At 41.7% G+C, this 25335-nt stretch overlaps 1 protein-coding gene across 2 annotated transcripts in view; it reads left to right on the top strand.

The window, feature by feature from the left end:
* Map3k13 (mitogen-activated protein kinase kinase kinase 13) overlaps positions 1-25335 on the top strand; it is a 135048-nt gene that overhangs the window by 12037 nt on the left and 97676 nt on the right. The window contains exon 1 of one of the 2 annotated variants that reach the window (XM_051191193.1): positions 14750-15016. The exons of the other annotated variant lie outside the window; for it this stretch is intronic. The gene's annotated coding sequence lies outside the window, so the exon portion shown is untranslated. Of the gene's footprint in view, positions 1-14749; positions 15017-25335 lie in introns of those variants that run through there. 2 annotated transcript variants of the gene reach the window in all.

Genomic DNA, 25335 nt, shown 5'->3' on the forward strand with positions numbered 1-25335 from the left:
AATGTTATTTTGTCAGTGACTTTAACCAGCACTTGAATCTCTAGCTTCTCCCGGTCCATCCATGAGGAAGGTGGGAGTCCAGGAGTTTTGCCTGCCTGCCTTTTGAGGAGGATAATTGGCACCTTATGAGTAGGTTCTCACACATTAGTAACCACACTGGGGAGGAGGTGAGAGTAAAGAGGTAAGTTAGGTTTCCAGAACTCTGACAATAATGCAGTAATCAAATTCCAAGCTATTTTGTGTCTGAGTGTCGAGTTCCATGAGACATTACACTTATAGCACACATCTTTCTGTTCATGGTAAGTACACTTTGCTAATACTCCTTTGTCCTTTTTCCCATGTGAGTATGAAAATGGTGGGAGCTCAGGCCAGAGACAGTAAGGGGCAAGGAAATGGACTGCAGACCATATTTCCTAAACAAAATGGTATTTTGATGGAAATGATGATGCTATTTTGTTACAAGTATGTTTTTCCCTGCCAGCCTGAACCCACTGTGGCACCAGCCTCAAATAACACACAGACAGGCTGTATTAGATATAATTCTGTTGGTCAGGTACTAGTTTCTTATTGGCTAGCTCTGTCTTAATTATTAACCCATTTCTATTAATCTAAGTGTTTCCATGTGGTCTCATCTTACCGGAGAGTGGGCCGGGACCTCTGTTCTCTCTAGTCTCTACATGCTGACTCCTCCCTACTACTTCCTTGAATCCTCGTCTCCTAGTCCCGCCTATCTTGCTTTCCTACTGGCCAACAGTGCTTTATTTATAACCCAGTATGAGAAACATATTTACAGAATGACATCTCCCATCATCTCCTCTTTTCTGTCTAAATAAAAAGAAGGGTTTTAACCTTAACATAGCAAAATATATCACATAGCAGTTATCAAATAAGAATCACAGTTAACAATATTTAGTTCATTAACGTTTAGTAAGATTTAAGAAAATATTTTATCATCTATTTTATCTTTGTGAGTCTAAAGTCCTATATGTAACTTATCTTTAATCCTAACTAAGGAAAACTATAACCATAACTATCTGTCTTCCTTTAAAAACCACAGAAGGATAGTATATAGACTCTAGAAATGACAGAGACAATTCACTGCCTTGTCAGTCACCTGAAGTTTTTTTGTAATATTCCATCTTTAGCCCATAGGCCATAGTGTGTCTGGCAGACTCTTCAGCAAAGCAGGAAACTTTGAACTGTCTTTTTGTATTGGCAGTTTGTCAGTCACTTTTCTCTGTGTCCTGCAGACTGTCTGGCAGACTCTTCCATGAAGCAGGAACTCTGTAGCAATGTCCATTTTGAATCAGCAGTCACTTTTCTGTGGGTCCTGCATGTCCAGTTTATATAGCATAAAGTCGAACAGTCTAGACAAGAGCAGTATCTTGTCCAAATGGCTAGTCTTGCCATATTGGAGGCAAACTCCATAACATGTTTCTTTAATGTCCATCCTTCTTTTTGACGCAGGTGGTGTTGCCAGGAGCATTTATGTCTCACTGTCAAGAAAAACCCTAAATCATCTTAAATGCCATATTTTGTAGGTCTTTGAAAGGTTTGAAGAATGCCTATCCATCTCAAATACATCTTGAAAACCTAAGTAACTTAACTCTAAGTTTTGATTATCATAGTTATCTATAATCTGTACTACATTATACATTACATTTCTAAATGAGCTACATAAACACAATACCTAAACAAAAGGAGAAATATACATATCACAAAATTGACCTTAAATTGTATCAATAAATGAAAATCCATTCCAAAACAAGGTATTCACATTGGGCGCCATATGTCACAAGTATGTTTTTCCCTGCCAGCCTGGACCCACCACGGTGCCAGCCCCAAATAACATACAGACACACTGTATTAGATATAATTCTGTTGGCCAGGTACTAGTTTCTTATCGGCTAGCTCTGTCTTAATTATTAACCCATTTCTATTAATCTAAGTGTTTCCATGTGGTCTCATCTTACCGGAGAGTGGGCCCAGACCTCTATTCTCTCCAGTCTCTACATGCTGACTCCTCCCTACTTCTTCCTCGAATCCTCCTTGTCTCCTAGTCCTGCCTATCTTGCTTTCCTATTGGCCAACAGTGTTTTATTTGTAAACCAGTATGAGAAACATATTTACAGAATGACATCTCCCATCACTATTTAGGTGTGTAGTAATTAAAGTACTATGTATTGTGATGTTTTCTTTTTCACCTCACACTTTCCTTCTTTGATGTGGAGATAAATAGTACCTTTTGAAATCAGGTTATCTATACTGCATCATTTTTCAGAATTGAAAAAGGAGAACTCTGGTGGTTTGAGAGAAAATGGCCTCCAGAGGGAGTGGCACTATGAGGAGGTGTGGCTTTGTTGAAGGAAGTGTGTCACTGTGAGGGTGGGCCTTGAGATCTCATTTATGCCCCAGCCACACCCAGTGAGACAGACTACTTCCTGTTGCCTGTGTGCAAGATGTGGAACTCTCAGCTACCTCTCCTGTACCATGTCTGCCTGCACACCACCATGTTCCACTATGATGATAATGGACTGAACCTCTACACTGTATACCACCCCAATTAAATGTTTTCCTTTGTAAGAGTTGCTGTGGTCATAGTGTTTCTTCACAGCAGTAGAAATCCTAACTAAAACAAGAACTAAGAATAGGAAACTTTAGAGTAATGAGAGAGAATATGGAATGTCCATAATACAAGGTTATGTTCCACATTTCAAGGAACAGATTTAAGAGATAAATATGAACATCACAAAATTATTAAATCATTAAAATGAGCAGCATACATAGGGAAACTTGGCCAAGAGCATTAACAACATGATAATGTTGCCAATACTCTGTAAAGAACTTAAAAGGTGGTAGTTGAGACTACCCTACCTTTTGTCAACTTTCTATTCAGTTTTTCATGAGATGAAGCATTTTCATTTTGGCATTTGATGACTAATAAGAAAACCTGAGGACAGGCAGATGCATTAGTATAAAAATGACACCAAGAATATCATATATTCTAGCATGAGTAATGTAGGTCTTATTTCCAGTAAAAGTGTTGAAGTAGCAGAAAGAAAATACCTCACAACTGGTTTGCTGACGTAAGTTTTGACATATAGTAAGGACAGAAATATGTCAAAGCTTTTAACTCAGAATTTTCCAAACACAGGAAGGACTCTGTAACGATGTAACGTTGCAAAACATTGCAGTGTTGTTATTTTTGGGAAATTATGATAAATATCAATTTTGCCTGAATGAGTGTAGCTAAAACCTTTTTGTTGTTGTTGTTGTTGTTCACACGGTCTATTAATGCCCTTTAGAATAATCTTTTCAGATGTTTCTGGTTTAAGTGCCTTTGAAATGGGTCAGCAGGTGAAGGCCCCCTGCCAAGTCTACCCTGAGTGATCCCTGGGACCCACACAGCTCCTGTAGATTGTTCTCTGAAATATGGAAATTCTGTGCATTCTGTCCATCTTCACTCATACAAAATAAATACATGTTAAAAATGTCCTAGATAAAATGTCCTATAGGTCCTAAAATAAAATTATTCCAGGATTGATAAATGTGTATTAAACTGTTACGAGATTATAACAATGTCAGCCATTACCCTTCCCTGGCCTTCAGAATGTCTCACCTTTGGGTTCTCCTGACTATTCTAGTGTTGGTTGTTCCCCGCTTAATTCCTGGACATCCATATGTTGGTGCCTTAGAACTCAGTCCTTGTGTGTTCTTGTTCTCTGTCTCTTTGTCTTTCTCTGTCTTCATCTCTTTCTTTCTTGTCCCCCTTCTCTAGACAGGGTTTTTCTGTGTAACAGCTTTGGCTGTCCTGGAACTTGCTCTGTAGACCATGCTGGCCTCTAACTCACAGAGATCCACCTGCCTCTGCCTTCCAAGTGCTGGGATTAACGGTGTGTGCCACAGCTGCCTGGCTCTGTTTTAAAAATCTGTAATCTGAGCTGGAGAGATAGATGGCTCAGAGGTTAAGAGTACTGACTGGTCTTCCAGAGGATAAATGATAAACAGGTGTTTATTAGGGAAGCACTTGCACACATAAGAGCAAATAATCTCTGTGGTCTTCCTGCTCCAGGAGATGCAGTCTCTGCCCTTCCTGTGTTCTCCCCAGACCAAGAGAGTGCCAGCCAGCCCTTCCTCTACCTTATAATGGGTCATGTCTGCACCTGAAACCACGTCCAAAGGGTGTGGCCACCCACCACTGCAATTTCACTGGCAAGGCAAGGTGCCACTGCAAGTGTAATAAAAATGCAGAAGCCCATTTCCTTTCACTCATTTAGTAGATTCTGAATTATGATTGCTTTTTTATGCTAGCTCTCTCTTACCGAACTAGATCTTCCAGGTGTGTGTGTGTGTGTGTGTGTGTGTGTGTGTGTGTGTGTGTGTGTGTGTGTTTGTGTGTGTGTATGTGTGTGTATTGGTCATCTTGATGTTGTCTCAGACCCTCAAGTGTTACTTTTCTTAAGTGCTCTTCTTTGTGTTCCTTCTACTCCATGGTCTTAAAGGGTCCTTCGAGCTTACTGAGTTCTTTAATGAAGTCTAAAGTTGAAATATCTAAAGTTGAATATTTTAACTCAGTTTTGGTGTTTTCCACTTCTGTAATTTTTATTTGGTTTTTAGATAACTTCTGTCACTTTGTTGTTGTTTTCATCTTGTTTTTGCATCACTTCTGTGGTTTCATTCAGCTATTTGCGTTATTTCTTGTAACATCTCAACTTTCTTTAGTACAATTTCTTCCCTCTCTGAATTCTTCGACTTGTATGTGTTGTTGGGTTGTTTGTTTTGTTTTGCACAAGCTCTTACTCTGTAGCACAGGCTATATTATTACTCCTGGCAGTCCTTTATCTCAGCCTGTCCACATGTTGAGTTTACAGAAGGGAGGTGCCATGCCTGGCTAGGTTTAATTTCTTTGGTTCCTATGACATTTCCCCCAGTATCTGTTTCCCATTAGACATACCAAGAGAATGGAGTAACAGCTGCCTTTCCCAGTCATTTATGGACAGGTTTCATACATAGAGGACCTTCACCCACCAGCCTAGATAGTTTTGGAACCTCTCAAATCTTTTAAGGCTGTGTGCTCTCTGAATTGTGCATGTATGTAATTTCCCAAGTGGAGAACTTTCTTTTCAGGAATTTGTAAGGGTTTCTTGCTCCCTCTGGTGCCTACCTTTAGTACTGCAGGTTTTCTGGTGTTCTAGTACTCAGCACTCCCCTGGCATCCAAAACTTAACTCTGTCAGCACTTCAAGTCAGGATGACAGTTCAAGATCCCTGAAAAGATGGAAAGTTAGACATACCTTCTTTCCCCTTCCCTCTCAAGGAAGAAGCTGTGTGGTTCACACTTCTTGCCACGCTGGCCTAGCCTCTGTCTGTGTGTTCAGGAACATGTCAGGTGCTTGGTTGGCCGTGGAGGCCCAAACAGTCAGTCCCACCAACAGGTGACCCATAGATGTGTATTACACTCTGTCCCGGTGACAGGGGATGTGTCAGGTGAAATAAAATACACTTCACACCTGTGTGAAAGTGGCTGTGTTTGGCTTTGGGCTTGTGGCTGAGGTTTCACCTTGAAGAGACTGACCTCATATACTTCAGATGAACTGCTGGCTCCAAGTGGATCAACTGAACAGCTGAATGTTGCAGTGGCCGCAGACCCCTCTGCCGACTCAGTCGATTTGCTAGAGTTCCCACTGAACCAGGAACACACATATGGATGACCATAAAAGGTACTAGCAAGTAAAGACGGAAACACATGGAGCCTGGCACATGGGTGGGGGAAAGACCTGTGCACTCCAGGAACTTCCATATCTGAGCTGTCGAACATTCCTTTGGGTTTTACCAAAGCTTCATTACCCAGCTGGGATTAATTGTTTCATTGGTTTATTTAGCTGTAAACCCCTGTGTCCTTCATCTAATCTTGCCTCTCAGTCTTGGAAGTGGCAGGTTCCCATTAAGTTTCCTAGGGTTAGGGGCCATTGGCCAGCTCATTAATATACAAAATACATACAGTCTCACCTGAAGATTTCAAGGATTTTAGGAAAAATTACAAATTTTATATTTCAGAGTTATTGTTTTGCTGAGTAGCCTAATATGGGAGAGTAGAAGTAGAGGTGACAAATCTTTGAGAGAAAATGGTTTAATTACCTATTTTTCTTCTCCCAGTTATTGAAATGTTTTGTCTTGTCTTTATTTGAAAGATCAGAGTTGCATGTGCTTGTGAAGTTAGTATCCCATTCATTGTTCTTCAATAAACTGGAGGCAGTATGAGGATGAGACACCGAGGACCTGGGCAGGAAAGACAGCTGGCCTTTAAGTCAGCCCTGTAATTGGTATGATGTTGTATTTCACAAAGTACAGAGACACAACAACTTAAAGATATTTTCTTTCTGTAGTTCTAGAGTCTGGACATTTCATTCAATAAAATAGAATACATGTTCTGGGGATCTGAGCACAAGTGTTAGAGACAGAAAAGGACTTGAAAGTGACAGGGTAGCTGGGCAATGGTGGCACACACCTTTAATCCCAGCACTTGGAAGGCAGAGGCAGGCAGATTTCTGTAAGTTCTAGGACAGCCTGGTCTAAAGATTGAGTTCCAGGGCAGCTAAGTCTACACACAGAGTCTCTGTCTCAAAAAACCATCACCAACAATAAGAAAGCAGTGAAAAGATTGGTCATTTCCTTGAAAGATGGGACAAGAAACGGAAGAGCAGAAAAATCACTGATTATTATTAGGATTGCTCTTTTCCAGGAGGCGTGGGGATTGGAGCTGAGGAGACTAAATCCCTCCAATTGTAACTGACCTCTTTGGGAAGTCTGCCTTTTATGTCGAAAATCCTGTTTTTCAGACGGTCAGAGAAATGGCCCAGTTTCAACTTCATTGAGTTAAACGTTAGCTTGAGTGACTCCATTGTGTATTGGGTCCTGGTACAGGACCTTAGCCCTGAAACTGTAGCCTTCAACAGTTTCTATTTAATATGCTGATGCTTTAAAATTTTCTCTAAGAACCTATAATAGGACTGGGGATGTAGCTCAGTTGGTAGCATACTTGCCTAGCAGAGGCGAGGCCCTGGAATCCATCCCTGACCTGGCCTACATGCAGAGTGGTGGAGTTCACTTGTCATCCCAGCTCAGGAGACAGAGGCAAGAGGATCAGTAGTTGAAGGCATTGCCAGCTCCAAAGAGTGCAAGGTCAGACTAGACTGTGGGAGATCCTGCCTCAGAAACAATTACAAGGGGCTGGAGAGTGGCTAAGTGGTTAAGGGTACTTATTGCTATTACAGACAACCTAGGTTTGGTTCCCAGGACCCACATGGGACTCACAACCACACATAACTCTAGTTCCTAGGAATCTGGTACCTGGATTTTGCCGGCACAGGCACCATGTCTTAGTTAGCCATGAAGAGACATCATGATCACTGAAACTCTTAGAAAGGAAAACATTTCATGGGGTGGTGGGGGGCTGGCTTACATTTCAGAGGTTTAGTCCGTTATCACCATGGGAAGCAAGGTAGCATGCAGACAGACATGGTGCTGGAGAAGGAGCTAAGAGTTGGCAGGCAGTACATCTGAGTTGGCAGGCAGCAAGAAGGGAGAGGCACCTACTGGGCCTGGTGTGAACATTAGAAACCTCAAAGCCCACCCCCAGTGACATACTTCTGCAATAAGGCCACACCTCCTAATAGTGCTATTCCCTGAGCCTATGGGGGCCATTTTTATTCAAACCACTATAATACATGTAAGAAAAATACTCATACACAGAAAAATAATTTTTAAAATAAAATTTCAAATTAAAAATTTGGTTCTTAACAGTTAAGACATCTCTCCACCCCTTTAAAAATTTTTACAAAATTAAAAAACAATTAAAAAACTTATGACCTATGTAGTAGATGTCAGCCACTATTTTAGAACAATATATTGAGATATTCTAGTACAAGTTATCTCTAAGCACATGGATCCTCTGCTGAATTTCCCAACTCCTGTGTGCTTTCGTCTCAACTTATGAAACACCAATAAACTCTGTAGAAACTCAGACTATAAAATGGGGTTTTTTTTTTTGTTTTGTTTTGTTTTGGTTTGGTTTTTTTGTTTTGTTTTTTCCTTAACCCTGAAAACAATGTTTGAAAGACAAGTAGATTTCTGGGCTACAATTCCAGGGCAGTACTTACTATATTTTTGACTTCTGAAAACGAGAGGAGCAGTGCCCAGGGCAGAGCTGGAGGTGTGGCTGGGTAGGGTATCAGTCAGCGGCTTGCTGTCCTCTGTGTCTTCTGGGTTGGTTTTCAGTGGTGCTCAGGTCACCTCAGAATTAGCTCACACAGCCACAACCAGGTTCCATGACCACCTCACAGCAGAGGCCTTTTCTACAAACATGGCTGCTTTAGAAATTCTCAAATGAAAACAATGGAGACTTCATGTCATCCAGGTTTTTAGCTAGTTACACTGGAATAGCAGGACTCACACACGGATTCAGATCCCCATTTCATCTTAGTGTACTCTGTATTTGAAAACAGGCCTGTCAGGTTAGATTGAAGCCATGTCTTGTGAGTATATAATGTGAAACATGATGAAGTTTGATCCTTCCTTCAGTGGCCTAAAGGACAAAGGCATTTCACTTTGTATAAGCTTATTGATTCATCTGTAGTCTGAACTGGCAGGCTCAAGGTGCAGGGACAGATGCCGATTGGCATGCCATTCTCATGTGTCACATGAAAGCAGTTTCTGTCTAGAAGTTCAGTAGACACCCCCAGCCGACGGGGAATTCCAGCAAGGCCATTCAACCATTCAAACTTTAAAGGGAAAGCTGCCTCTGTGTAAACATTAACCCATCAGGTTAAGTAGCTCCTTTTATCTTGTTTGTTTTAATATAAAAGGGAGACATGGAACTCAATTTCTTTTATGCCTTGATTAAAAATAAGTTTAAGGAACTTGAAAACTTACACCTTCATGATTTATTATCTCTTGTGGTACTTAAATACAGGAGACGAAGAGATACAGGAGTGTGTATGTGTGTACATGTGTATGCATGCATGCATGTGTGTATGGTGTGTGTATACATGTGGGTGCATGCATGTGTGTGCCTGCCTCACCTCACCTCGCTTGTGGTCATGAGGACAGCTTGCTGCAGTCACCCACCACGTGGGGCCTGCAGCTGGAATTCAGGCTGCAGACATGTGCACCTTTACCTTTTCTAGCTCTTACAAGCAGAGATTCTTAAAATATTTTCAGTATGTTTTTCCCTTAGTAGTTTTATCAGTTGAAACATAATCCATTGTTCTTGAAGCTTTTTAAACCTGCCCTTAAATGACATAGTAAACAGGCTTTTTCACTGAGCAAACATTGCTGAGTGCATATAATGGATTGTGGCAGTTCTTAGCCTATGAGTGGCAAGGCCCATGGGAGTCAATTATCAGATATCTTGAATATCAGATGTTTACATTATGATTCGTAACAGTAACAAAATTACAGTTATGAAGTAGCAATGAAATATGTTATGGTTGGGGGTCACCATTACATGAAGCATTAAATACGCATGTATTAAAGGGTCACAGTATTAGGAAGGTTGAGAACCACTGGGTTAGAGCATTTCCCCTCTGTAAATGTCTGGACACACATGTCGTCTATTAGAAAGTGGCAGGGCAGGTGTTCATGCTTTGGCTGGCAGTTTTTCAGCCCTGATCTTTAACTTACAGTTAATGTTAAGGTTTAAACATGCGGTGCCTGATTAGATGGTAGGATCTGGAGTATACCTTCCATTTCCAGGGTTTGGGGGAACTTCCAGACCTCCAAGTTGTATGTGGGTCTGCAGGCTCTGGGTATTTGGAGCTTTCTGTCCCCCATTCTCAGACCCCTGCTGCTGCAGGGGCGGGTTCACGTGCTAGATGCCTTTAGACAAAAAGGAGCTTTAAAGATGTGTTTATTAATAAGTACTGAGTAGGTAGTAAATGTTTGCATTTCTGGAGTGAGAGTGTGTGCATCTCTGTGGCTGAGTTCTATGAGGGCCACATTATCAGTCGTGAATAATACTTGCTTCGCTCAGTAACCAAGCCAGATACTATTTTAAAGAAAGTATGCCTTTAGCATAGTTTTTGATGATGTTTTCTAGGAACTCTGTACACTGCTTCTGTTTTTACTACTCTAAGAATTTCTCACAAAGGTTTAAACCCAGTCTTTCCTAGGTGAGAATATCGCCTTGTAGCCAGTAGCAGGTTATTTGCAGTGATATGGAGACTATTGGAACAAAGGTGTCAAGCCAATAATTTTCTTTACTCAAGAGGATTTAATGCTAAGATAATACTTCATTTTAGTTGGTAGAAAATTCTGAGCAAAAACTGCTTTTCCATTTTCTTTGTGTCCTGTTTATTATTTGAGGTAATTTAGAATTTGAAGCATTGTCACCAACTCTTCTGGTGACAGACACATCTATAGTGTGCCCCTGGCACACAGGCACACACAGGTATGTACATATCACATACTCTTACATATGTACGTAAGTTAGAACTCTTATTTACCATCATCAGATACTATTGACTAAACACTAGCTTCACACTAAGTGTGTGACTAAAGCTCACCATGGGTGCATAGGACAAACAGGGAGTGGTCATATAAGCAGAGAAATGGTGGCAGATGTGATCAGGTCAAGACTTCATTTTTTATTTTTCTTCCTTGAAAGTGAAATATATTTTATAATTTACCATGTGAAGGCACAATTCATAGTTACTTTAAAATTCTAGATGTCCCAAATTTTAAAAGCAGGCACGTATTTCAACATGGCTTCTCTGACGAAAATAAAAAGGGAGTAGTCTCCTGGGAATAGCATTAAGCAAGCACACACGTGTCAGAAGCAGGACTGTGGGTGCTGTGCATTCCCAAAGGCCTCTCAGCTCCCAGCTCTGCTTTACTGGAAGTGGATGGAGGTGCTCTGTAGGTGTCCTTCACACTAGCGCCCTTGCCTCATCCCTTACTGCAGTGTCTGGTGGCCTTTTCAGTATCTTGTCCTTGGCTTGTGTTTTCCTTCTATCCTGATGCTTTCCCAAGCCAGCTGCACACTTCCCCTGCCTTCATTGCCACCTCTCTTGTCCCTGAACTGTTTGTGTCCCATGGTGCAGTGTCTGCTTCTCCATCTTCTGTTTTCTTACCTGCTTTGGTCTGCCTCCTTGTCTGCACCCTTATCTTACAGTAAGTCAGTAGATGCCTTTTGGCTATTCTAGCCAGAACGTTTTGGAGTTACTGCAGACACTGTCATGACCATTGTCTTAACATAAGCCATCATCTCCTCCTGGCAAGATTGCTCTCATGGCTTTTCCTGTTGCCTCTTTGGTTGTTCTCTCCTTTCTCCAACCTGCCCTGATAATGTTTAAAATGACTATTTAAAGGTGGTAAAATGGCTCAAGCTTGTAATCCCAGCACTCAGGATGCTGAAGCAAGAGCTTGCCCCAAGTTCAAGGCCAACCTGAACCACATAGTGACCCTGTCTCAAACCAAAGCAAATTAAGCCAAACAAGGCTTTTGTATTACTTGAATAAAGCTTATCTTTTTATTAATTCCTTAGATTACAGAAAAGTTGCAAAGACAGTACAACAATCTCCCTTATCTCTTTCACCTAACCTCTCCTGTAAGCATCTCCTGTGGGTCCATATGTTCACTACTTGTCCACTTGTTTTTCAGTCTACCAGTTTTGTTTCCATTATTTTCCTATAACTTCACCAGTATTATGTCTTATATACATTTTTAATTTTGCCAAATTAAAGTGAAAATACAGATTAAGATGATCTTTCATTTCTCTCATGCTGAATGAAGTTGAGTGTCTTAGTTGCTGTACCATTGTTGTGAAGAGACACCATGACCAAAGCAACTCTTTTTGTTTTCACTTAACATAAATTTTAAAATTTTCTTTAAATTATTTTTTTCCTATTTTACATATCGTTCCCAGTTCCCTCTCCCTCCCTCCCTCTCAAGTCCCTTTATCCCCCTCCCATACCACTCCCCCCTCCAACTCCTCAGGGAAGGTGATGCCTTCCAGGATGGATCATCAAAATCTGTCAAGTATTTTGGAGTAGGGACTAGGCCCTCCCTCCTGCCTCTAGGCTAAGGGAGTATCCCTCCATGGGGAATGTGCTCCCAAAGTCCTTTCGTGCATCAGGGATACATCCTGGTTTCACTGTCAAAGGTCCCTTAGACTTCCCAGGCCTGAAAACAGCCTGGTATTGGCACAAAAATAGACAAGTAGACCAATGGAATTGAATTGAAAATCCTGATATTAACCCACACACCTACGAACACCTGATTTCTGACAAAACAGCTAGAAGTATACAATGGAAGGAGGAAACCATCTTCAACAAATGGTGCTGGCTCAACTGAATGATGGTGTGTAGAAGACTGCAGATAGACGCCATGCACAAAACTCAAGTCCAAATGGATCAAAGCCCTCAACATAAATCCAGCCACACTAAACCTCTTAGAAGAGAAAGTGGGAGGTACCCTAGAACAAATTGGTACAAGAGACTGCTTCCTGAACATAACACCAGTAGCACAGACACTGAGATCAACATTTAATAAATGGGACTTCCTGAAACTAAGAAGCTTCTGTAAGGCAAAGGACACAGTCGATAAAGCAACTCTTATAAAAGAAAGCATTTAATTGGGCTTGCTTGCAGTTTCAGAGCTTAATCCATTACATCATGGCGGGGAACATGGCAGCAGGCAGGCAGACACAGTGGTGGAGAAGTAGCTGAGAGTTTTACATTCAGATGGGCAGGCAGCAGGAGAGAGTGGCACTGGACCTGGCTTGAGCATTATAACCTCAAAGCCCACCCCAGTGACGCACTTCCTGTAACAAAGCCACACCTCCTAATCCTTTGCAATAGTGCCATTCCCAGGTGACCAAGCATTTAAATCTATGAGTCTGTGGGCATCATTCTCATTCAGACCACCAGAGTGTCTTCATGTATTTTAAAACAATCCCCGTTTCTTTTCTCAGTTGTAGCTTCCACATAGAGCCGTTTGTATGTTTGGTACCAGCACAGGAAGGGAAAAAGTTAAAAGGAGAGTGAAGCCGGGTACCTGATGCTTTACAGTTTATGTGACAAAAACATTGGGATCTACTAAGCTAAGTAAAATTCATTACAATCAAAACAGTGTTTACCTACAGACCAAGCAATTTGGTATCTTTTTCTTTATCAGAGCTCTAAGAATAGTTTACTCAGCTTTGAGCATATACTTTAAAGGGAACGTGTTGAAATTAAAGTACCTCTGTTATTTTGCTATAGAAATGACCACAAACTTCTGTTTTATTTTTTAATTTTATTTTATATAACAAAGTCCAATTAAATGAAAACAAACATTTATACACAATATTTGGGAATTTGGGCGTTGTTCTTTCCAAGCTACTTCCTGCTGGTAAGGGGCGCTGTCATGGGGGGATTCGAAGATATCCTGGCTGTAGTCTGTAGGGCTGTTTTGTCCAGCTGTTTTGAATGTAGGATTAGCTTGTACTCTGTTTCAGGCAGTCTGACGTGATCAAACCACATTAGTCTGGAAGGAATCCACATCTTTTCATTTTCTGTGGAAATAAAAATAGAAATCCTTTTCCCCAGTAACTTGTCCTTCAACTTAAATTTTGGAGTCAAAGCATTTTTTTAATTTAATTTATTGTTTTACATGTCGATCCCAGTTCCCTCCAAACTTCTGTTTTAAATGACTACCAGTTAGGGAGCTGGAGAGCTGACTCAGTGGTTAAGAACACTCGCTGCTCTTGTAGAGGACCCAAGTTTGTTTCCTGTGTCAGCTGGTACACAGCCACATGTTAGCCCAGTTCCAGGCCTCTTCCTTCCATGGCATCTTCATTCATAAGCAAGTGTCCCTATAGACACAAATGTATACATATAGTTTTAAAAATACACCAAGATTACAAATTATGGTTCAACATGGGTCTCACTGAACTTAAAACCATGTCTTTTCAGGGCTTTGATCCATCCCAGAGGCTTTGGAGGAAAACCTGGATTTTTGCTTCTTGTTGTTTCCAAGCCCATCCACATCCCTTAGATTGTGCCTCTTCTCCACTTTCAAGCCAGCAGGGATTAATGAGTCCTCGTAGTGACTTTCTCTGAACATAGCTGGGAAGGGTTTGCCATGTGTAATGGACTCTTGTGATTAGATTGTCCCTATCTGAATAATGTCATCGTTTCAAGATGTTTAAACTCAATCACATGTACAAAGTCCCTTGTGTAACTTTCACAGGTTCTGATGATGAGGACACGTCATTCTGTTCATTGCAGAGGGTCACCAAGACGTGAGGAAGTCAAGTTATACACAGAGAATCTGACTAAGAAAAGTTGAAGATGATTTCAAAAATGTACTTCCTGGAACACAATAATATAATGTTCTCAAAGTAGGTAGTGCATGTAGCCTATAGCAAATGGCTGCCACTTCAGAAGCCCCTGGTGAGAACTGGACATAACAGTTGCTCAGGAGTGAAAGCCTACAGCCAAAGAAGCAGCATCAAATTGTGAAAGCAGATGGTTTGAGTGTCAGAAGAGCACTGTTCAGTATACAAGGACTCCTGCATTACTCCACTAGTGAAAGAGGTGGGTAGAGTGAGAATGGAGTACAAGCAGAGAAGCAAGCCTCAGGCCTCTTTCTGCCATGGCTGTACAGTGTGTAGATTCCAAGGAGGAGGAGAAACTTTGAAATAAGAATCAAATACTGAACTCCTCCCAATATGGAAAAGAAATCCCTGAGACCTAAGCTCTACCATCAGGAATGAGAGAGTTTTCAGGCTTTCCCGAGTCTTCGTTGCATTTGTCTCTTTAAACACATTAAACTTGACATGTGGCATGTTGCTGACAGGCAGGAGTTAAAGGAACAAGCCCTCCTACCTGCTTGTAGGGCGGTAGCTTCCAAGGCCACAGCAAACGTGTATCTGTGTGAACTTGATCCAGAAACAGCCAGGCAGGGGACAAAGTTTAATTAGAGGGAGTAGTTGGCTGCCAGTAGTTTCAGGCTGTCTGTCCAGACTTCAACTTGCCGTAAGTAGTTTTTTGTTTTTTAACTTTGATGGCATTTTAATATAGAAGATTTGCAAGAATAATTTACATAAGATTAACTGAGTTCTGCATTTGTCTTCTATACTAGCCCTGCCTAGGACGATTCAGCATTTCACAAATAGTTTTGTTCTTTAAAATGAAGAGAAGCCATAAAAGTCTGAAGCAAGTATTCCACTCAGATAGTTCCTGCTCATAGAAAATGGTCCTTAGTGTCTTCTCTTGGGTGGAGGTGTCTGCAGTGTGAAGCAGGCACAGATGAGGATGGGGCATTTGCAGCTCATGCCTGTGTTCCTTACCGCTGCTTTAAGGCCGTGTCGGCAGATAACACTCTGGGGTGACTGAAGTAGAACTTTGTGTATTCAAAGAAATGAAATGAATGAGAAAGTAGTGCTTAAAATGTAACAAAATATTGGGATCCTAGACATAGGAGCAGCAGAATGAAATGGACACAAGTGTCACAAGAAACAATGTGACTCGAGAGAAATATTTTAGGATTTTGACATATGTACTGATTTGTCAGGTGGAAATCCCAGGCCTATCGTATATACGATAAGCCACATATATGAATTTGTGGTGCTCCTACTGTCCTCATTTTGAGATTGGGATTCCTAGAACGGCACATTATTATAGAAGTGCGCTGACCTCTGTAATGTATCTCAAGGATGTTAAGGCTGTATTTGGTGTTACAAGGGTTGGAATTTTCTATTTTCCTTTTACTACAATGGATTTAAAAAACTGATGCGTAACAATTGTGTGATTTTTTAATATGGACATAACATTTGACATAGTTAATATATGAGTTAAAGTCTAGCTCTTGGCCAATAACGCTGCCAGCCCTTGGTGGATGTTGAGATTGTTTATGTAGAAGTTCACCGTGTTTCCCTGTTTGTTTCCAAGCTGGCTCTTACTGCTGTGTGGTTCTGATGGGATGGGAGTTCAGGACAGTGTTCTAAGCTGACTCCAGAGCTGTGGTGAAGGGAGAACAGAGCTCTGAACCTCAGCAGTTCCAGGTTCCTGGGCAGATAATGTCCTTAAGGCAATAAACTTTCTCTGGCGAAGTTATTTGGTTAGTGGCTGGTCCATGAAGTAAGTAAGACAAGGGAGGGAGTAGAAGTCTTTGGAAAGAAGCCAGAGGGATACGCAACTCAGTCACCAAGGAACCAGCTGTACAGTCTTTTAGTCACCTGGAAGGCCAGACAGGCGTCGACTTCTGAATCCTAACCAAAATCCCTCAGCAAATTTTAAAGCCAGACACCTCTGTGGGCTTCCTATACATTTCTACAAGTCACCTAACGTGCACACCATTGCTGTTCCCTATGAGGCGTCTGACTCCTGAGGGTGTTTGCACCAACCCCCGCCACTCCTCTCCTCAGTTCACTCCAGCTACAGGATGTTTTTGCTGATTCTTGGACATACCCAGCTTGTTCTGTCTTAGGGCCTTCACAGCCGGGAACTCTTTTCCCGGTTTGTCTCTCCCTCAGTCATCAACACTTCCTCCTAACAGGCCTCCAGACTTCCCTGTGGGTACCACCCCCGCTACTATTCCACACCACTCCTTTTCCCTTTGCATTGATTTGCTGTTTGTTTGTTTGTTTCTAACATTGAGTAGGACATTATTTTTATAAATATAAAAAGTGTACATATGGGTATATATCTACATATTTATGTGGTCTCTCTGTAGGCTGTGTTAAGAGGAAAGAACTTTGATCTTGTTCAGTGCTCCATCACTAGGCCAGAGTAGTGCCTTCTTGTCAGACAATAGATACCTGGGAAATAATTTTATGAGTAGATTAATGTCACATAGTGTCATTAAAATGTATTCTAAAGATAGGGGTTCTTTTTTTTAATAACTGACAGAGTCACATGATTCAGGTAGGTCCTGAAAAGTCTCACTTGGGCTGGTCCCTGAAAAGTCTCACTTGGGCTGGTCCCTGAAAAGTCTCACTTGGGCTGGTCCTGAAAAGTCTCACTTGGGCTGGTCCCTGTTCGGGTGCTTCGGTTCTTGTTAGAGCCCCAGCCACTGCTGTTGTTCCCCATATGCCCTTCTTCACCCTTCTGCCCACCCTTCCTTCCTTCCTCCCCCTCTGTCTTCCTTTCTTTTTTATATTTGTTATTCTGTGTAATGGCCAGGGCTGTCCTAGCATCCACTTTATACACCAAGTTGTCCTCGAACTCACAGAACTCCTGATCTTAGAAATTAAAACAGTTAGTAAGTCAGAAGGAATGAAAAAAAGAAATAAGGTTTAAGGGCATGGCATAGTAGCTCCAGGCAGATTAGTTGTCATTTGTTTTTTCTGTTTTATATTAAATTTAGTCTGGCATTTTCATACATGCACATACTGCATTCTGATTATTCTCATCCTCTCTTATCCCTGCCTCCATCAGCTCTCCCTCTGTAAGTTCCTTTCTCACCTTCATGTCTTTTTTGGTTTTGTTTTTGTTTTTGTTTTTGTGACCCATTGAGTTGAACTAGGATTTTTTTGGATCATGTGGAGTGTGGAACTATCCATTGTCGCCTGCTAGGGTCACATGTGGCTGCAACTGCAGACAATGACTCCTCTTTCCCCAGCACCCATCACTTGTCAGCAGTCTCCCAGGATAGGGTAGGGATGTGTGAGACCCTCCCTGACCCATCACTGACTACTGAGAGACCCAGTCTCCTACTCCATGCAGGCGGTGGCCATGTGATGCCCAGAAGCCAGCCCTTCACAGCCCTCCTCCCTCTCATTTAGCTGTTCTGTTCTTTCCTCTCCTCCCCCTCTTCTGGGACTCTCTTGTGGCTTGGGCTGACTTTGCATCAGTCTGTGTGCCTCATCTTTCCCAGTGCTGACATTACAGTGAGGACCACCATGCCCAGCTCTCTGGGTTGTAGTTTTGAAGTTATATTTTGAAGTTTTTGTGCTTTTGGGTAATTTGGAATTGCCAGGCTAGAATTATAGCACATGTTTGTAGTCCTGGCACTCAGAAGTATGAGGCTAGCCTGGGTTATATAACAAGACCCTGTTTCAAAACACAAATAAAACTGAACCACTATCATAGAGAACCATTTTTCCTGAATATAGAAAACTAACCACCAAATATGGGTGCCATGGGAATGGCACCCGAGTAAAGCTTTCTAGGAAGTTTACAAGCCTCCCCTGCTATAAGAATGTATGTGTATGTGCTTTTATATGTATGTGCTTGAATTGTTTATGTGTGTGTGCATGTAAACACTCACTCATCAAACTGTCTGAGGCATGCTGTTCATTTAACCATTTGTCTCTTTCCTTGCTTCTTTATTCTGGAAAATGGGATAATAATATCTCTGCCTTCCTCATAAAGCAATCAGTGTGACTGGAACCAGTAATATACTACTTCAGCCATATGTTTCAAGAGTACATCTTTAAACATGGCTGTGTTGTGAGAGTGGTTTCCATAGCAAAGTGGTGTGAGCAGTATTGTAAAACTAATTTCAAAACACATTGGCAACACAAACTTAGAAGCAGTTTACACAAGATATTCTACAGACATCAAAGACAATTATGGGACACCTGGGAAGCATAGGCCAACCCTTTTCCTTCCTCTCAATGCATACAATACAGAGTAAACACACCATTTGCAGTGGGCCAGAAAAACACTTGGACAAACAGGCAGAGGCAGGATAGCCACATAGGTGACACTTTAGAACTTGAAAACCAATTTGGGGCTGGCATTAACAGGAGATGCCAGCTAGAAGGGCACAGAGCACAGGGAGTAGGGGCTGCTGGACACTTCACAAAAGGGTTCTCACAGCCAGCACTTAGTGACCTCTTCTCTCCCAAGCAGCCCTAGCCTTTTATTTTGCTTTTCCAGACAGAGTTTCTCTGTGAAATAATCCTATCTGTAGACCAGGCTGGCCTTGAATTTACAGAGATCCACCTGCCTCTGCTTCCTGAGTGTTGGGATTAAAGGGGTGCACCACCACCCAGCCTAGCCTCATAATCACATCAAAGGTGTAGAACAATTGAATCCCACTCTAGGCTGTCGGCCCTTTGTCCTTCCAGCCTTCGGATTTTAGTGATATGGTGGGAGTAGTGGGAGCCCAGTGGATGACACACTCGCCAAGGGAGGAACACAACAGTCACCTGACCTGAGGGTGTGTGACAGAGTGGTGATGTGTCTGCTTAGCATGAACAAAGTCTCTAGGCTTAGTCTCCAGGATGAAGACCAAATCCATCCAAACAAACAAACTGCAAAGTGACGCTTGGGGAGAGCTCAGTGCCTGGACCAGGCATTTAGCTCCCAGCACCCATCATGGAGTCTGGTCCCTGCAGTGCCTGTAAATCCAGCTCCAAGGAGGACAGGGGACCGCTGGGGCTTGCTGGCTTCTAGCCTCCCCCAGAGTGAGCCCCAGATTTGGAAGAGGGCCTGCCTCAAAGGGTTAGGTGATAGAAGAAGACAGCCTATGCCCTTTACTGGCTTCTAGGCATGGGCACCCCCCCCCCAGAAAGGCTACCCACATGATAGTTCTCTGCAAAGTGCTTAGCTAATAAAGTCTGTAGTCATGGAAAGCAAGAGGCTTACATGGCTGCTTCAAGAAACTGCAGAGAGAATTTCCCAGAACATTTCCTTCTGAGAAAGGCCTAAGAACCAAGATTTCAAACAACATACTTAAGAAACATAGAAGCAGGTGGGGGCTCTGGGGACACAGCTTAGCAAATAAGAGGACCCATAGTTGGTTCCCAGCTTATACCTTCTCTAATTCCAGCTCCAGGGAACCTGATGCTCTCTGTACACACATGGTATGCATTCCTTCCTATAGGCACATGATCATACATAAATAAAGATACAGTGTGCGTTCATTCATATAGACACATGATCATACACAAAGATACAGTGTGCATTCATTCATATAGACACTTGATCATACACAAATAAAGATACAGTGTGCGTTCATTTATATAGACACTTGATCATACACAAAGATACAGTGTGCATTCATTCATATAGACACTTGATCATACACAAATAAAGATACAGTGTGCATTCATTCATATAGACACTTGATCATACACAAATAAAGATACAGTGTGCGTTCATTCATATAGACACTTGATCATACACAAAGATACAGTGTGCATTCATTCATATAGACACTTGATCATACACAAATAAAGCTTAGAAAAGAAATATACCAGACCCATTAGAAACAGTAGCAACTGGGGAATTGTTAGCACATAGATGAGTATTAATAGGGCCGATTTTCTGAATAAAGAAAATTAGTTGATTAGAAGATGTTATGAAGTTGATTATTATCCTTTCAAGGTCAGTGAAGAATTGTGGTGGGATTTTAATGGGGATTTCATTGAATCTGTAGATTGCTTTTGGCAAGATTGCCATTTTTACTATGTTTATCCTACCTATCCAAGAGCATGGGAGATCTTTCCATTTTCTGGTATCTTCTTTAATTTCTTTCTTTAGAGCCACAAAGTTCTTATTATATAGGTCTTTTACTTGTTTGGTAAGCGTTACACCAAGGTACTTTATGTTGCTTGTGGCTATTGTAAAGGGTGATGTTTCTCTGCTTTCTTTCTCTGCCTCTTTGTCGTCTGAAAAAAGTAGGGCTACTGATTTTTTTGAGTTTATCTTGTATCCTGCTAGTTTGCTGAAGGTGTTTATCAGCTGTAGGAGTTCCCTGGTAGAGTTTATTGGGTCGCTTATGCAAACTATCATATCATCTGCAAATAGAGACAGTTTGACTTCTTCCTTTCCAATTTGGATCCCCTTGATCTCCTTTTGTTGTCTTATAGCATTAGCTACAACTTCTAGTACGATATTGAAGAGATATGGAGAGAGAGGGCAGCCTTGTCTTGTTCCTGATTTTAGAGGAATTGGCTTAAGTTTCTCTCCATTCAGTTTGATGTTGGCAGTTGGTTTGCTGTATATTGCCCTTATTATGTTTAGGTATGTTCCTGTTATCCCTGACCTCTCCAAGACCTTTATCATGAAAGGGTGTTGAATTTTGTCAAAGGCTTTTTCAGCATCTAGGGAGATAATCATATGGTTTTTCTTTTTCAGTTTGTTTATATGGTAGATCACGTTGATAGATTTTCATATGTTAAACCATCCCTGCATTCCAGGGATGAAGCCTACTTGGTCATAGTGGATGATTTCTCTGATGTATTCTTGAATTCGGTTTGCCAGTATTTTATTGAGTATTTTTGCATCGATGTTCATCAGGGATATTAGTCTGTAGTTTTCTTTCTTAGTTGTGTCTTTGTGAGGCTTGGGTACCAAGGTTATTGTGGCCTCATAAAAAGAGTTTGGCAATGAACCTTCTGTTTCTATCTTGTGGAACAGTTTGAGGAGTAGTGGTATTAGTTCTTCCTTGAATGTCTGGTAGAATTCTGCACTGAATCCATCTGGCCCTGAACTTTTTTTTGGTTGGAAGGCTTTCAATGACTGCTTCTATTTCATTGCGGGTTATATATTGGTCTATTTAAGTTGTTTGTCTGTTCTTGATTTAATTTTGGTAAGTGATAGTTATCCAGAAATTTGTCCATTTCCTTTGAATTTTCAATTTTTGTGGAATACAGATTTTCAAAGTATGACCTGAAAATTATCTGGATTTCCTCTGTGTCCGTTGTTATGTTCCCCTTTTTGTTTCTGATTTTGTTAATTTGCATGTTCTCTCTCTGCTTTTTCGTTAATTTGGATAAAGGTTTGATGTTATGAAGTCGGGCGGTGGTAGTGCACACCTTTAATCCCAGCACTTGGGGGGGGGCAGAGGCAGGTGGATCTTTGTGAGTTCAAGACCAGCCTGGTTTACAAAGAGCTAGTTCCCGGACAGATTCCAAAGCTACACAGAGAAACTGTGTCTCTGGAGGGGGGGGGGGCATCTTACAACACAGTACAGAAGTTGCTTTTGTTCTGTAGTATGAATTTTTCAGCTTGATAATTAATCTTTGACTTGTAGCATTTCTTAGTTTTCCTTATACTTTGCTCTCTGTTGTCAAATTCCTCATTTGTCTATTCTTCTTTTCCTGCTGGCCCCTTTAACAGAGGACATTATTATGATGGCAGTTTCAAAAGTTGGTATATAAGTTAAAAGTCTGGGATAGGCATCCTGGTGGCTCAGCCAACAGTGCTTGCCTTTCAAATATGAGGACCTGGGTTTGAGTTCCAGAACCCATATAAAAGTGTTGAGGGTATGGTGACACACAGATGCAATCATAGGATTAGAGAGAGGCCATAGAGACAGGAGGATCCCTGGGGCTCATTGGCCATCCAATCTAGCCTAATTGGTTTAGCTGTGGTCCAATGAGAGACCCGCAGGAAGTAGATGATACCTTGGTTGTCCTTACAGGTGGATATATACCAGCACACACATGTGCACCCACATAAACATACGACCCACACAAGTAGAACTGTTGCACAGAAGTTTTACTGAGCACTAATTTCTAAAAAAGAAAAAAAAAATCTAACCTGTTTAATTTAAAACAACAGGGCTAAAAGCATACTAAAAATAAAATATATGCATGAAAAAGCACAAAGAATGCAGAAATGAAATGATGCATGAGATAGATGGTAAGAAATTAAAAACTGATTTTCAAGGTGTGCTCTGCCAACTGCAATCAGTGGCATTAACTGAGACCTTGTTCAAGATGAAACTCCCAGGCTCTTCCAAATAAGCCCTAACTGAATCAGAATATTTAGGGATAGAACACAATACTCTTGGATTTTGATCCATGCTAACACTCATGAACTGCACCCTTAGAACAGAGTCTTGGGAGCTTGTTCAACAGAGAAGAAATAAACAGTACTGTGGCCCAGTCTCTGTGGCCCAGGTGGTCTCTGCAGCAGCTACTTAGCTGCCAGTATAGAACAAGAGCAGTGACAGGCCATGTGTGACTGTGCAGAAAGGGCAGGGGACAGTGACACTGAAATGAAAAATGAAATAATAAAAACATCCATTGGGGCTAGAGAGACGCTCAGTGGTTAAGAGCACTGGCTGCATTTGCAGAGGACCCAGATTCGGTTCCCAGCACCCACATGGCAGCTCACAACTGTCTGTAACTCCAGATCCAAGGGATCTGATACCCTCTTCTGAACTCCTGGGGCCCTGCACACAGATAGTGCATAGACATACATGCAAGACACTCATACACATAAAATTTTACAATAAGATACTGTAAAATAATAAATATACATTGTATGCACATATGAAAATACCAAAATTAAATCCATTATTTTATATATTAAGATATCCTACTAGAAAACAAAAGTACAGATTGTTCTTGCTTTACAGAGTAGTATAGAACCATAAAAACAATCAGATAGGCTGAACCCATGCAGAACCCTGTTAAGAATCAATGGTAATATAGGTGTAATGGTACGTACCTGTAATCCCACCACTCAGGAGATGGAGATAGGGGGACTGTGAGCTTGGTTTAAGGCTAGCCTGGGCTACATTGTGAGCCCTTCCTTGTCTCAAAAGAAAAGATAATTTGGTGAAAATTATGATCTTGGTGGGGGCTGGGGAAGATAAGTAATTGTATTAGAAAACTCCACCAGGGAATTCTAGAGATGACAGAGATGTAGAAATGCCTTTTGGTGGTAGTTTCATGAGTCAACACTCATTTTACTGAATGTGTGAAAGCACAAAGTAGAAGTCTGAAGTAAAGTCTGCAGTTTACATTCATCGATAGCTTATTATATTTAATAGATTATGGGACAACTCTCCAAATTCAGGAAGAGGGTGAAGGGTCCTAGGCAGAAGCAACAGCAGGGTCACATAGGATGTTGGCTAGAAGAAGGCACAGTGCCCAGAGTGACTAAAGGGGGGTGACAGGATGGATGAGGAATGGCTAAACATGTGTACCCTGAGCACTGTGAGGAGCATCCTCTATATGTGTCAGGGCTTAAGTGTGTTCTGTCTCCTCATGAGAACATGGAACATTGGATTTAGGGCTCAGTTATCCAGTATGATGTTCTGTTTGCTGAACTAATGCTCTCTTCAAAGGCTGTTTCCAAATAAGGTGGCTGTTAGTGAACTCTCTTTCACTGTAGCAGAGAGAATCAGCTTAATAGGGGAAGGTCTGCTCTGGGCCCTGGTCTCAGGGTATAACCCAGGTTCACTGCAGTGGCTCAGCAAGAGGAGCCTGTTCATCTCAGCTCTGGGAAGCAGAAGTGAGCAAGAGACGATGGCCATTGACTTTCAGCATTGCCTTTGATGGCATCTCAGTTGCAACTCCTGGTGCATTACTTCTTTTATAGAAACAATTGAAACTCAAAACAAACATCTTGCCTGATGACTCAGGTCCACCTGGGCTAGAAACCTCAAACCTTTAGTAATTGCAGACACAACAAAGCATATTGAGCCAGAGGCTGTGTCTCTCACATTTTCTCCAGCATTCTTCCTCTTTGGCACAGTGCTGGGAGTGACCAGTTACCACTGATTTCAGGTTTTAGCCCAGGTGGACCTGCGCCACCAGGCAGGATGCTTGTTATGTATTTCTGTTATCTGTATTAAAAGGAGCAATGTACTATGCTGTTACATCCTTAACTATACCTCAAGGGATTTAGATGCTTTCTGTAGGCATGAGCCAAGTTGTCTGTAGTTGGGATGCCATGAGATTCTGTGGATACATCAGCTTTTCTCTTACTGTATAATGATGTCATCAAAAAATTACTGCCTTAAAAATATTCACTCATCCATTATGGGACATGGCCAAGCTATGCCCTCTCCTGAGGTTTTCTGATAGCCTCAGTGAAGACTGTTGCCAGGGCTGAGTTCCTTCTCCCCTACAGGTCTAACTGGGGGACTTGTGGTGGGTGACACATTCCATTCCTGTGATTATGGATCATGCTTATGAGACTGAGAACATCTGGACCCCCACCTCCTTTGTTCCTGCTGGTGAGGAAATCCACCCTCAGCTCATAGAGGTCACCCACACTTCCCTGCCTTGTGGAATTCCCCAACATGGTCACATGCTTCCTTGTAGCTACAGTGAGCGAGAGGGAGATGGCAGACAGGTGCCATGGTTTTATGACAGTCACATAATTATGTGCACATAGTCATGTTCATCCCAGCACCTTCCTTGCCCTGTTGAGTGGATCAAGTCCTGCTTATACTCAAGGAAGAGTACCTCAGAGTCCTAGGGAGAATGGAAATTACCATAGGGTGACATTGGTGCCTTATCCAAGGTGGCTTCTTTACCCAAAACATGACTGCAGTGTCCTTTTATTTTCCCTCCACTGTACTGTAAATGGGTGATTGCCAGTAAGTGTTTTAATGACTAGAAATGGGACAATTAAAACCGGAAGGGTAAAAGATACCCATT

Source organism: Phodopus roborovskii, unplaced genomic scaffold (assembly GCF_943737965.1).
Source record: "Phodopus roborovskii unplaced genomic scaffold, PHOROB, whole genome shotgun sequence".
NCBI classification, from domain to species: Eukaryota; Metazoa; Chordata; class Mammalia; order Rodentia; family Cricetidae; genus Phodopus; species Phodopus roborovskii.